General features: G+C 36.5%; 2 long non-coding RNA genes across 3 annotated transcripts; one reads left to right on the top strand and one right to left on the bottom strand.

Annotated features, from left to right (window-relative positions):
- The first annotated feature begins 7,144 nt into the window (after positions 1-7,144).
- On the top strand, positions 7,145-7,982 carry LOC139783523 (uncharacterized). The gene is made up of 3 exons (XR_011721306.1): positions 7,145-7,498; positions 7,578-7,730; positions 7,827-7,982. It is a non-coding gene; the product is annotated as an uncharacterized lncRNA (long non-coding RNA).
- Positions 7,983-8,025: 43 nt separating this feature from the next.
- On the bottom strand, positions 8,026-9,931 carry LOC139783521 (uncharacterized). Of its 2 annotated transcripts, none has more exons than XR_011721303.1 (3): positions 9,796-9,931; positions 8,199-8,333; positions 8,026-8,109 (listed from the first exon to the last, which is right to left on the bottom strand). It is a non-coding gene; the product is annotated as an uncharacterized lncRNA (long non-coding RNA). The 2 variants fall into 2 exon arrangements; XR_011721304.1 differs by having other exon boundaries at positions 8,026-8,094.
- Positions 9,932-12,237: the final 2,306 nt, after the last annotated feature.

Raw genomic sequence — 12,237 nt, 5'->3', positions numbered from 1 at the left:
TTGATCCTATATTTCCAATCTAAAATTTACCTGTGTTCTGAGTTCAACCTGTCATCCCTTTAACTATCTTCTTAACCTATGCTTAATTTACGACCGAAGGTTCCTTAGCTAATCACTTATCATGCAATCTTCTTTACAATCATTGATCGAAACCTTCCCTACTTTACCTACATTACCATTACCGCCTTTCCCGCCTAACTGACTCGTCACCATAACCTCATCCTACCACGTTCTCTATAAACACTTCTATACTACTTTTCTCTACTTGCATCCTACTATCTCCCTTCATTCTCATCGCATCCCCTACTTACACCCTATCTTTCCATTATCCCTACTTGCCACATACCGATCTTTAAGGGGATCCTGGAGTGACAGCGACAAGGCATAATCGGTCTAAGCAATATCTTTGAATTGGCTGAACAGAATGGAAAATCCTTTTACACGATTAAAGTACGCACAAAAATGTAGAGGGCTGTACATAATTTTTTCTGATAAACTAAAAAAAAAATTTTATTTTTATAAATATTGTCTTCACCTGACGACAATATTTGCTTTATACAAAAATTCTGCAGTTTTTCTATAGAAAATAGTGATGCAGCCCTCTACAAAAAACTGTCAGGAATAATATCGTGCAATTAGAAGTAAGATTTGAAGCCTAAAAAAAAAGATATTACTTAGACCAGTGGAAGATGCAAGGTTAGGTGCTATCCTTGTCTATATCCTTGTCTATACAAGGACAGATATAGTCGGTGAGCACTTCTTTATCGACGCTGATCGAGTTCGCCTGCGGCTCCAGCATCCCCTTAAACCCAGAAACAAAGCTAAAATCGCACAACGCACTTTCACCGCTACCATTCACACACGCGCCATCTAACCAAATCCAAATTTATTATTATATAATTATTGCATTTTTTCTCTTTTATTAAGAATTTTCTGATATTCCAAATTTTGTCATATGGCATTTTTAATATAAAATATAAAATATTTAATAATATTTAATATAAAATAATATTTGACGCTGACTGGCAAAAAAGATTTATTCGTATATCTGTATTGTTAATATTGTTATGCGATAGCTTTATGCTCACCAAAATAAGCAAGTATAAGAAAGAAAGAAGCGTCAGAGTCAGAGGATCACCACTACCCTGTCCGATCATCGATGTCAAGCGACAAGGCGCCGGTATACTACTTGGATAGGTGACCGGTTGAGAGAGCGGATTTCTTCGGACAAACGCGCGACGGCTATACGCATATATACGGCTTAAGGGGATCCTGCAGTGACAGGCGAACTTCCTCGATGTCGATAATGTCAACCTTTCTAATTTTGTTTTCCCTATATCTGTCTTTGTCTAACGAAATGACATCTGTCCTTGTTTGATTGCTCGCCATCTCTCGCAAGATTCGGCAACTACTGTTGCTGCTCTTCTTGTCATTCTGCATCCGTATTTGCATTACTAAAATAATTTTTCGATGGATCTTTTTTTGTACGCATTGAATCTTACTTCTACTTGCACGATATTATTCCTACATGTTTTTCCAAGGGCAGATGATAAACCAGGGAGTAAGATATAAGGAGACCGATCTCCATACTTGGCTACCTTCAAAAACCTGGCCTGATTTTGGGCGAAAGTTGAGTGTTAAATGTTACCACTCGCAGCGCTTGTGTTCCATCATCGGTGGGTCACGTGACGATCCGTTTCAATGTTAAGTGTCAACTAGGCGACGACAGTACGTGCCGACACGTCACGGTAAAAAATTTTTTATATAAAACAATATCTAAATATATATAATTATATAATATTATATAAAATATTATATAAAATATTGTAACAATCGCGTTTTCCCCGCTCGGAATTAGCTCGCCGGGCCAGGATGAGAAAACGTGGAGACACTGGTTGGTTTCACAAAAACTTTATTCCTTATTCTCTATTTGATAATACAAATTGATGGAGGGTGTGAGTGTATGTGCTTGGGTGTGTGTGTGGCTCCGCTGAGCCGTTGTGTACGTGTGCGGGGTGAATTCGCGGACAAGAGACGGAGGCGCGGTTGCCTTGAATTCGCGGACAAGAGACGGAGGCGCGGTTGCCTTAAATTCGCGGAGGCGCGGTTGCCTTGAGTACTTATCGCTAGACTTATGACTACGCGGGCGGATTCGCGGAGGCACGGTTGCCTTATGCGGACGGTCAGGTGGTCAGGAGCTTACTCGGGGGCACCCGAGCGAGCGGCCCGTACACCGGGGGCACCCGGCTTGAAGACGGGGGCACCCGTCTTTCGTACGGCGGAAAGGGTCGGGGGCGCCCGACCCAGCGGCAGGAGAGGGCAGGTAAACCAACCGGGGGCACCCAGGTGAGAACGGGGGCACCCGTTCTCTGCACGGAGGACGAGGTTGGGGGCACCCAACCTGGTTAAGCGGTCTCGGAGAGTGGTCGTGTCGGGAGCAGGAGCTGGACAGGACTGGTGCCTGGTGTCGGCTCGAGTCCCCTATTTATACCCCGAGTTAGCGAGCGGTGGGGGCTGCCCCACCGCTCGGGCACAGGAACACGTGTGCCGTGACGCCGAGCGCGTGTTAGCTGGCCGTCAGGGCCGTACCGCTAGTGACGAATACGCGTATCGTCACAATATTATATAAAATATTATATAAAATAACATATAAAATATGTCCATATGAGTTTTTTTTCTCTTGTATAATCTCTGTTTGTATGTACAAGAAAAATAATAAGAAAAAGAATTAGAAAATAATTAAAAGGATAATTTTTGCATTGTCCATTTTTTGCCTATATATAATCATATATAAATGTAATAATGTGTATAAAATATGATTATATATGATTATATATCAACAAATTTTTCAAATTTGCACAGACTTTATTTTTTTGAAAAAAAAATGCAAAAATTATCCTTTTAATTATTTTCTAATTCTTTTTCTTATTATTTGTCTTGTACATACGAACAGAGATTATACAAAAAAAAAAGAAACATAGTATGTGGACATATATAGACATATTTTATATAATATATTATATAATATTATATGATTATATATATTTAGATATGTTTTTATATAAAAATTTTTTTAGTGCGTCGAAACGTTTACGTTTCATTCCTTGTTCTCTGCCATCAGCCATAAGAAGACCGATCTCCAGATTTACGTAATATTCGTATAATTCGTATAATTTATTGAAAGTGAAAAGTATTGAAATGTCTTGTTTTGTGCCGGGGTGCAAAACTGGCTATCGTTCGCAAAGAACAAAGTACAAAAAATTGGGAATGAAAAACCTAAGCCTATTCAGAGCTCGCACCGTAAGTAAAACGCATATTAAATATCAAATAATATATTATATATTTTACATGTATTATTAGATCGTATTTAACAAAATTTTTTATTGCCCTATAATTATTATAAGAAGACGTGTTGAACGATTGGCGCTTAGCTATTTCATCGGCAGAAAAGTATATGACGAGAAAAGATCTCGTCTGCGAAAGACACTTCAAACCCGATGACATTGAAAGAGAATACACACACAAAATGCCTGATGGGTCGATTTGTCGCATACAGAAAGGAAAAGCAACACTGAAATCTGGCGCTTTTCCTTCGATTTCCCTTGATTGTATGGAAAACACGAGTGATGCGTTTCCATCGAAGCAACGATCGTGTGAATCGGGAGAAACGTCGAACTTTTTAAAAAAGCAAAAACTAGATATAGTTTCAACTGTACATTACGATGTTGATGCAGTGGACTGTAAAATGATCGAAAAAGATGTTACGCTACAACCAGCATTGGTGATTGACTGATTCGACTAAATCGGAATCGCCTAATGACCTGTGCGCCTGTGCAGAATCACGAGACGACCTCGTACATAATAATAACTTCGAGCACATTCCGTTGCCTACTCCTTTTTGGACTTCGTCCACCGTCAATGGGGTTGGCATCTTCTCCTGCTGGGCAGGAGACTTACGTTCAATCGCAAAGCGAGTCTTAGTTCAGCAAGATCTGAGTCTGGAGGTAAATAGCAACTACATAAGTATTAACGTGTGTAATATTTATTAGAATTGAACAGTTTAAAATTGCTTACTGAGAGAGGTTCATCTAGATTTTCATTAATGAAAGACCAGTAAGTGTTACGGGCATGGAGAGGGTAGAGAGTACGAATGACATCGCCCATGTACTGATAGAACTTACGCAGATCCTCCCATGTCAAGGAGCAAGCAATAAACAGCAGTAAGTATTAATCATTTTGGCTGCATTCCATCTGATGTTGTCAGGGGCGGATTAGGATTGTAGTTCGGTCTTAAAAAAATATTAGAATAGGTTCTTCGCCTCGCCTTTCTGTAATCTTTAAATAACACAAAATGTTCTTTTGGTGGTTTGGTCGAGTTTCTATACGTATTTTTTTCCCTGCCATCGAAATTATAAATTTGTCCCACGAAATTGACAAATAATTTTTGAATTCGAGAATTTTATTTGTATTGTGGTCGGCCCTTCTTATTCACTGACTCACCGGGAAGTTCCCGAATTTCCATAACCCTAATCCATCCCTAGATGTTATGACATTAAGGTACGAAGTAACTGACATATTTTTTATGTGTTAGAGCGAAAAATTGTTCAGGCTACATTCACTGCAAAAATGCACACCTCGTCGGCCCTCAAATTACAAGGTGCGCGGCCTGTCGAAAAATGCGGGAATGTCTGCGGAAAAAAGGAAAAAAATTGCAGCCCTTACAAAAACAGCTTGAAAAAACCGTCAGATTACGCAGCTGTAACAAAAACATGAAACGTCGGAATAGGACGCTGAAAATACAGGTACTTTAGACTACTTTCGATGCATATCTTATAATATAACTTCCTACGCATGATTTATATATATAATATTGCATGATATATTCTATTGCATGATGCATTCTGTTGCATGATAGAGTAACTCCGGTATTTACGCCACGCGGGAATTTACGCTGCAAAAGTCAGAAAATATAGAAGGAATAAAGATATTTGCTCACAATCACTCTGTTATGTGCCTTTATGCCATATTAGTATTATGTTGTAATTTTAGTTCTTTACTGTTAATATTAATGAAATCGTCGTGAGTTGAATCGATTTCTCAATGTAGTAAGTAGCACGATCATATATTACGACCTACGTAAAATGATTACTGTAGGAAATGTAAAAGGTTTTAATGGTTATTTCATGATACATAAGTGTAGAGGGATAGTAAAGAATAGACTATAGCAAAATACAAGTGCATAGCTCTTGTATTCCTTGTTTAGCTTGATGTCTTGTATATCCCTTCTGTTTGGGATATACGGCATTTTTAGCATGCGTGATTTATGCCATAGTACAAACACTCTGTAAAAATTGAAATCTCCTATGTGTTCTTTTGCTTCCTCATAGAGGAGCTTTGTTTTCATAAACCTCGTATACGGACCTTTGATCGCGTAAAGCTGAGTCTAATCAGCCAATTCAAAGAATTATACATGAAATAGGGATAGAAGAAACTGAAGAATATAATACAATTAAAAAAATTGCTAATAATAAAGAGATTACCGATTTCTGTCTTAAAAAAATCTACGTGATTGCTCTAATTTCCGCAAATTTTGAGATATCGAGCTTAATTTTATGGCAAAAATGCAAGAGTTTCTAAAGGTTTTTTTGGGGTAAACATGGCGTTAAGGGGACCCACTTCCGATAACCTTGAATTTGACATATATTGTCAAGGACACCCTCCCGAGTAACATGCAAGTGATTTTAGTCGGGGGTCGCTTTTTATTAAAAAGTTATTAACAAATAAAGTTAGCGAAATGAGAACAGTATATGTGTGAGCGGAAGGGCTGCGCCCCCCTGCAACCCTCCTCCACACACTGCTTAATCCTTCACCTCCACACGCACCCCCCCACCGCCCCACATGCCCTCACACGCCCCCGCCCCCACCTCACCTTCCCACCTTCAATCACTTATGTGTATCTGTATTAGTATGGTAAGTAGTATATATGTCAAGGTCATTGCTTGATAAAAACTTATTAGGAAATAAAGTTAGCGTAAAAAGTTTTGAAATGGAAACTTAATTTCACGACACCATGTGCATTCAAAACGTTTTCCTATGTAAGTACGGTCTCTCTCTATCCGTGAAGTAAACGGATTTCTAAATACTTGTTTTGAGACGTTTAAAAAAGTCGAAATATCGATTTTTTCAAAGTGCTGCCAAATTTGCAAAAATCAATATTTCTTAATATCCATGTGTACTTCTGTAGCTATACTCGTGTAGATTATGAAAAAATTTTTTTTATTGTTCCAGATACGTTCGTTGGAGACTCGTGCTGCTAGCCGCGGAACGCCATCGACCCTCTTTCCGTGCACTGCTGAACCGCCATTTTGTAATAAAAATTAAAATAAAAAATGTTTTTTTGCACCTCAAGACAAGTGTAATAAGCCCTCAAAATTTCACATTGATCGATTCATTAGCAAAGTTACAAAAAATTCACAAAAAAACCCTCTCATTTTTTGCTTCCGACTAGATATAACCCCTTAAACAAGATAAGTTAGGCGATCATCTGTGTGAATATTTGTGGCAATATACAATAAACAAGCTTGTAAAGCGCGCCACGAACCTGTGACAACTCGTCTCGCGTGAAAAGTGTATGCGTGAACTATTTCGACATATATATTAGTCATTTATGCCTTCCAATACTCAAAATAGCTGTTATATTTTTCAAACTTTATTTGTTAATAACTTTTTAATAAAAAGCGACCCCCGACTAAAATCACTTGCATGTTACTCGGGAGGGTGTCCTTGACAATATATGTCAAATTCAAGGTCATCAGAAGTGGGTCCCCTTAACGCCATGTTTACCCGTAAAGCTATCAAAGGTGTGTATGGATTCGAGAAAACCACTTTCAAGGTTCTCAAAGAAAAAGTGAAAGATATGGACCCAAGGGCTAAGCATGGTATACGTGATTAATTGATGATCGCCTAACACTTACTTCTTTTTTTGTCGAGCTTCCAAATTCACACTGTCTATAATGAAATGGTTACAGGTGTTCTGCTCTTGGACAAAATAAAGCTTTCAAAATCTCTACATTTTGATCGTAAAAACTTGCGCTTCCAAGGTTTCACAAACTTGGGAAAATACACTCCTGAACATCAGAAAAGCAAAAAGGGTGACCATGCTTTAGTACTCATGTTCCAGCCTTTTCTGGGAAAATGGGTGCAGTCATTAGCATGTTTTCTCAGCAAAGGCTGTGCATCAGGAGTAATATTGCATAAAATTCTAATGGAATGCATTGTTCTAACTGAGCAATGCGGCCTGTATGTGGACGTCATTGCATCTGACGGAGCGACCTGGAATCGGTCGATGTGGGAAAAATTCGGAGTAACGGAAGAGAAAGTGCACGTCGAGCACATTTTCGATCCAACTCGTCGTCTTTGGTTCATGTCTGATTTTCCCCATCTGATCAAGAATACGCGGAACTTTCTGACGAAATACCGTATACACGATGGTATTTGGGTAAAATGAACATTGCTGGAATTACTTCTTACGATGACATTGAAATGTCATCAAACAATATTTCATTCTTCGATTCTAGACTCCGGATGGCATCGTTCAAATAAGGCATTGGGACGCTTTATTAAAAATCGAAAATCCCACAAGTTTCAATTTGAAGGCCAATTTTAAGCTGACAGACGATCACGTGAGGCCACAATATTATCAAAAGATGAATGTGGCCATGGCATTTCAAGTAATTCGACCTAATATACAACCTTTAACTGCATAATCTTTTACTTTTATCTTGCATGCAATTTCATAACGCTTTGAATATTCAATGTGATTACAGTTCTTCGGGGTAGCACATGCCATGGAAATTTTTGAGAATAATCACGAAGATCTGAAGGATTCGAAAGGGACACAAAAATTCTGTCGGAGGATGAAAAATTTAATCACTGCGATGAACAGCCGCACTCCGATTGATGCCATGAAACCAGGAAAAAAAGCTTGGACGGTATATAAATAGAATTGTATCATGCTTTACTTACTGTTTACGTCAGCCTAATGCATTCCTCAACAAATATAGGATGTGACAGAATTCTTAGAGTACATCAGAGCTTGGGAAAAAGAGGCTATTGAAAGAGGATATGAATTTTTATCCGTTTCTACGTGCTACGGATTGAAAGTTTCGCTGCAAGCTGCACTAGAAATCTGTACGTACCTTGTCGAAGACTGTGGTTTCGCATACGTCATGATGGCAAGGCTGAATCAGGATAATCTAGAGGTATATATTTTCTCCATCGCTCTTCATAAAGTAGATAAAATCAGGAGGTTGTTCGAAATTTGTTCTTGATTACTATGACATCGAGAACAAATTTTATAACATCAATTGTAGCCCAGGTAGCAAGCACTCGTCATTTTGACGTCAAATGACGTCAAAAGACGTCAAAATGACAGACTTTTGACGTCAATTGACGTCAAAATGACGAGTCTTGCTACCTGGGAGGGTTCAGGATTTTATGTTGTTAGTTAGATAGTTATGTCCAGTATAGTAGAATATTAATAATGTTATTCCCTCGAACTATGTATTCTGTTGCAGCGATTTTTTGGAATGATGCGAAACTCGTGTGGCTCAAACGAACATCCAGACAGCACCTTATTTGTGCAGATGTACAGGCTTGTGTCAACGTACTCGTTAGTCAAACCATCCAAAGGCAGTAATATCTCGGGCGCTGATACCATTAATGTCCTGTTGAGCATTAAAGATTTGAATAATGCCAATGAAAGGAGAGACCAATGGGACGCTCAAATTGATACGATCCTGGACAGATGAACAAATATGGATGTTCTTTACGATGCTGCATCACTGTTAAAGGAGCACGACTATTTCAAATGCAGTACGTCGGAATTCGTATTAGCTTACGTAGCAGGGTACGTGACAAGGAAAGGCACTCGATTTGCGATATTTAATGAGGAAGGGAACCGTGTTGTCTGTCAGGATTGCCTGCAAAGTTTGGAGTTGCCGGCTTCTGAAGCGATTCCGGAAAATCATAAATTGATCGATATAAAATCGAGAGGGAATCTCAAACATCCATCGCGGAAATTAGAGGAACTCCTTTCCATACTAGAGAGAGCAACGGTCGAAACAGTGAGCTGCGAAGAACTGAATGAAAATACTTTATTCAGCGTCACGAAAGCTGTCGATGAACTTCCACTAATAACGCTCGTTGGATGTGACAAACACAAGCGGCTGCTGACGGACAGTGTCATGCGGTTCTATCTTCTCACTCGAATGTATTTCATTACGAAGCAGGACAGTAAGAACAATAATATTGAACAAAAGCAAACTAGGGAAAGGAGGAAAGCTTCTAAACTCACCTACTCCAAAGACGAGCCAAAGAAAAGCAATATTACTGCTAAAGAGAAGACGCTTCCAGTAAAAGCTGCAAATGTTAGCAAAGAAAATGGGTCAGTTTCCGCATCTACTAAGGCATGTTTGAAACGCAAAAGATCATGTTCGAAACGCAAGCCTTTGAATGATGCAAAAAGTCGTATAAATGTCCAGAACATGTGAATTTATTGTAGGTATGTAGAGTGTACAAAAAGATCCAATATCTGGATTTATTAAACCAATAATTAAATTATTTATTTTTATAATTGGATCTAATAATAATAATTAAGTTATTGGTTTAATAATCCAGATATTTGGGTACCTAATAATAATACAATTGAATAAACTACTTATGTTTTTGACACCCCGTGATAGCACATGTAATTGATTTTTTTCTCAGTGTACTTCAATGTAGTAAAATTCCAACCTTACGCATCGCGTAATTTTATTCGCCGCCTGTCACCAGCAGCGAGGGTACCGTTTTTGGAACACCAGCGCCACCAACTTTCGCCCAAAAATTGACCCACTTTCATAGTACGGAGATCGGTCTCCTTATATCTTACTCCCTGTGATAAACATTATGTATGTATAAACTGCAGAATTTTTGTTTTAAGCAAATATTGTCGTCAGGTGACAGCTGTATGTGCCCAAATAAGTAATATTTCTAATTTTTTGGTGTTTTTGATATAAAATCGCGTTTGTTACCCTAGATTTTTGTGCGGACTTTAATTCTGTAAAAGATTTTTGCAATTCTATAAAGCCAATTAAAAGATCCATCGAAAAACGATAATGTCGGTAAATCATACGGCTGCAGGATCCCCTTAATATATTTTTTTTATTCCGGTAATAAAATACCTAAAAAAAAAACAGTGGTAATATTATACCTCAAAAAAATCTAAGTAACAAGTGGTAGACCTAATCTTTGTATCTCGAAAAATCTCGAAAAAACCTAAGCACTAGTATCTTTACCTAAAAAAAACCGAAGTAACAAGTGGTAGACGTAATCTTTGTATCTCGAAAAATCTCGAAAAAACCTAAGCAGTAGTATTTTTATTTCAAAAAAATTATAACTCAAGTGATACACACCTTATCAAAAATGAGTCGCGCTTCAAGTGATCTATTACAATTACAAAAAAGAAATGATATCTCTTTTTAAATTACAGCGCCAATTACAGAGAGAATATACATTGAGAATCTTTGTATTTCGAAAAATCTCGAGAAAAACCTAAGCAGTAGTATTTTTATTTCCAAATATGTTGTTATCTAGAAAAAAAACAGTGGTAATATTATACCTAAAAAAAATCTAAGTAACAAGTGGTAGACGTAATCTTTGTATCTCGAAAAATCTCGAAAAAACCTAAGCAGTAGTATTTTTATTCCAAAAAATTATAACTTAAGTGATACACACTTTATCAAATATGAGTCGCGCTTCAAGTGATCTATTTACAATTACAAAAAAGAAATGATATCTTTTTTTAAATTACAGCGCCAATTACAGAGAGAACATACACTGAGAAAAAAAATTTGTCAATCCCAAGAAATATTTAGTCCGATACGTTCATCTAAACATTTTAGTTAGTTAACTAAACATTAGTTGAATTAATTAATTCTTGATTAAGGAAACGAAATAAATTGTTGAAACAACTAATATTTAGTTAACTAACTAAAATGTTTAGTTGAACGTATCGGACTAAATATTTCTTGGGATTAACAATTTTTTTCTCAGTGTATTTTTCGAGATACAAAGACTCACAAAATTGTCTCACAAAAATTGTCTCACAAAATTGTCTCACAAAAATTGTCTCACAAAAATTGTCTCACAAAATTATTAAATTACAAAATTGTTACTTTATTCAATCCAAGTGATATCTACCTCGAAAAAACCTAAATAACAAGTGGTATCTATTTAAAAAAAAAATATGTGAAATCTTTTAATACTGCGCCAATTACAAAGAGAGAATATATATATTATATATATACCTTAACAAAATTATTATTATATCACGAAATTGCGTTACCAAACTCAATCCAAGTGATATATATATTTCAAAAAAATATATTAAATCTTTAAATTACGCCAACTACAAAGAGAATATATATATTGCTTTGAAAAATAATTGTAGTGCAACTACTCTTAAAAAATAAAACAAAATTGTGTTACCTAACTCAACCCAAGTGGTATGTATCTTTGTATTCCTGAGGATCTTTCTATCAACCCAAGTGGTAGTAGTTTTAATTCTCCTTGATAAAATTATAATATTACAAAGAATCATTTAATCATTTTAATCACAAAGAATTAAAGAGGTAACATTATAAAATAAAAATATTTAATTAAAATAAAATAAATAAATTTTTCTTGTAAAAAACTTGGCGCTGCTTTTTTAACCCTTAACTGGACCACGCGTTTAACCACTTGTTATTTAGGTTTTTTCGAGGTAGATATCACTTGGATTGAATAAAGTAACAATTTTGTAATTTAATAATTTTGTGAGACAATTTTTGTGAGACAATTTTGTGAGACAATTTTTGTGAGACAATTTTGTGAGTCTTTGTATCTCGAAAAATACATTGAGAAAAAAATTGTTAATCCCAAGAAATATTTAGTCCGATACGTTCAACTAAACATTTTAGTTAGTTAACTAAATATTAGTTGTTTCAACAATTTATTTCGTTTCCTTAATCAAGAATTAATTAATTCAACTAATGTTTAGTTAACTAACTAAAATGTTTAGATGAACGTATCGGACTAAATATTTCTTGGGATTGACAAATTTTTTTTCTCAGTGTATGTTCTCTCTGTAATTGGCGCTGTAATTTAAAAAAAGATATCATTTCTTTTTTGTAATTGTAAATAGATCACTTGAAGCGC

The sequence above is a fragment of the Temnothorax nylanderi genome, unplaced genomic scaffold (genome assembly GCF_030848795.1).
Source record: "Temnothorax nylanderi isolate EJ_2023f unplaced genomic scaffold, tnyl_v1.0 TNYL_tig0510_pilon, whole genome shotgun sequence".
Classification (NCBI taxonomy): Eukaryota; Metazoa; Arthropoda; class Insecta; order Hymenoptera; family Formicidae; genus Temnothorax; species Temnothorax nylanderi.
Note: the sequence above shows the minus strand (reverse complement) of the source record. Positions and strands in the feature narration are given on the sequence as shown.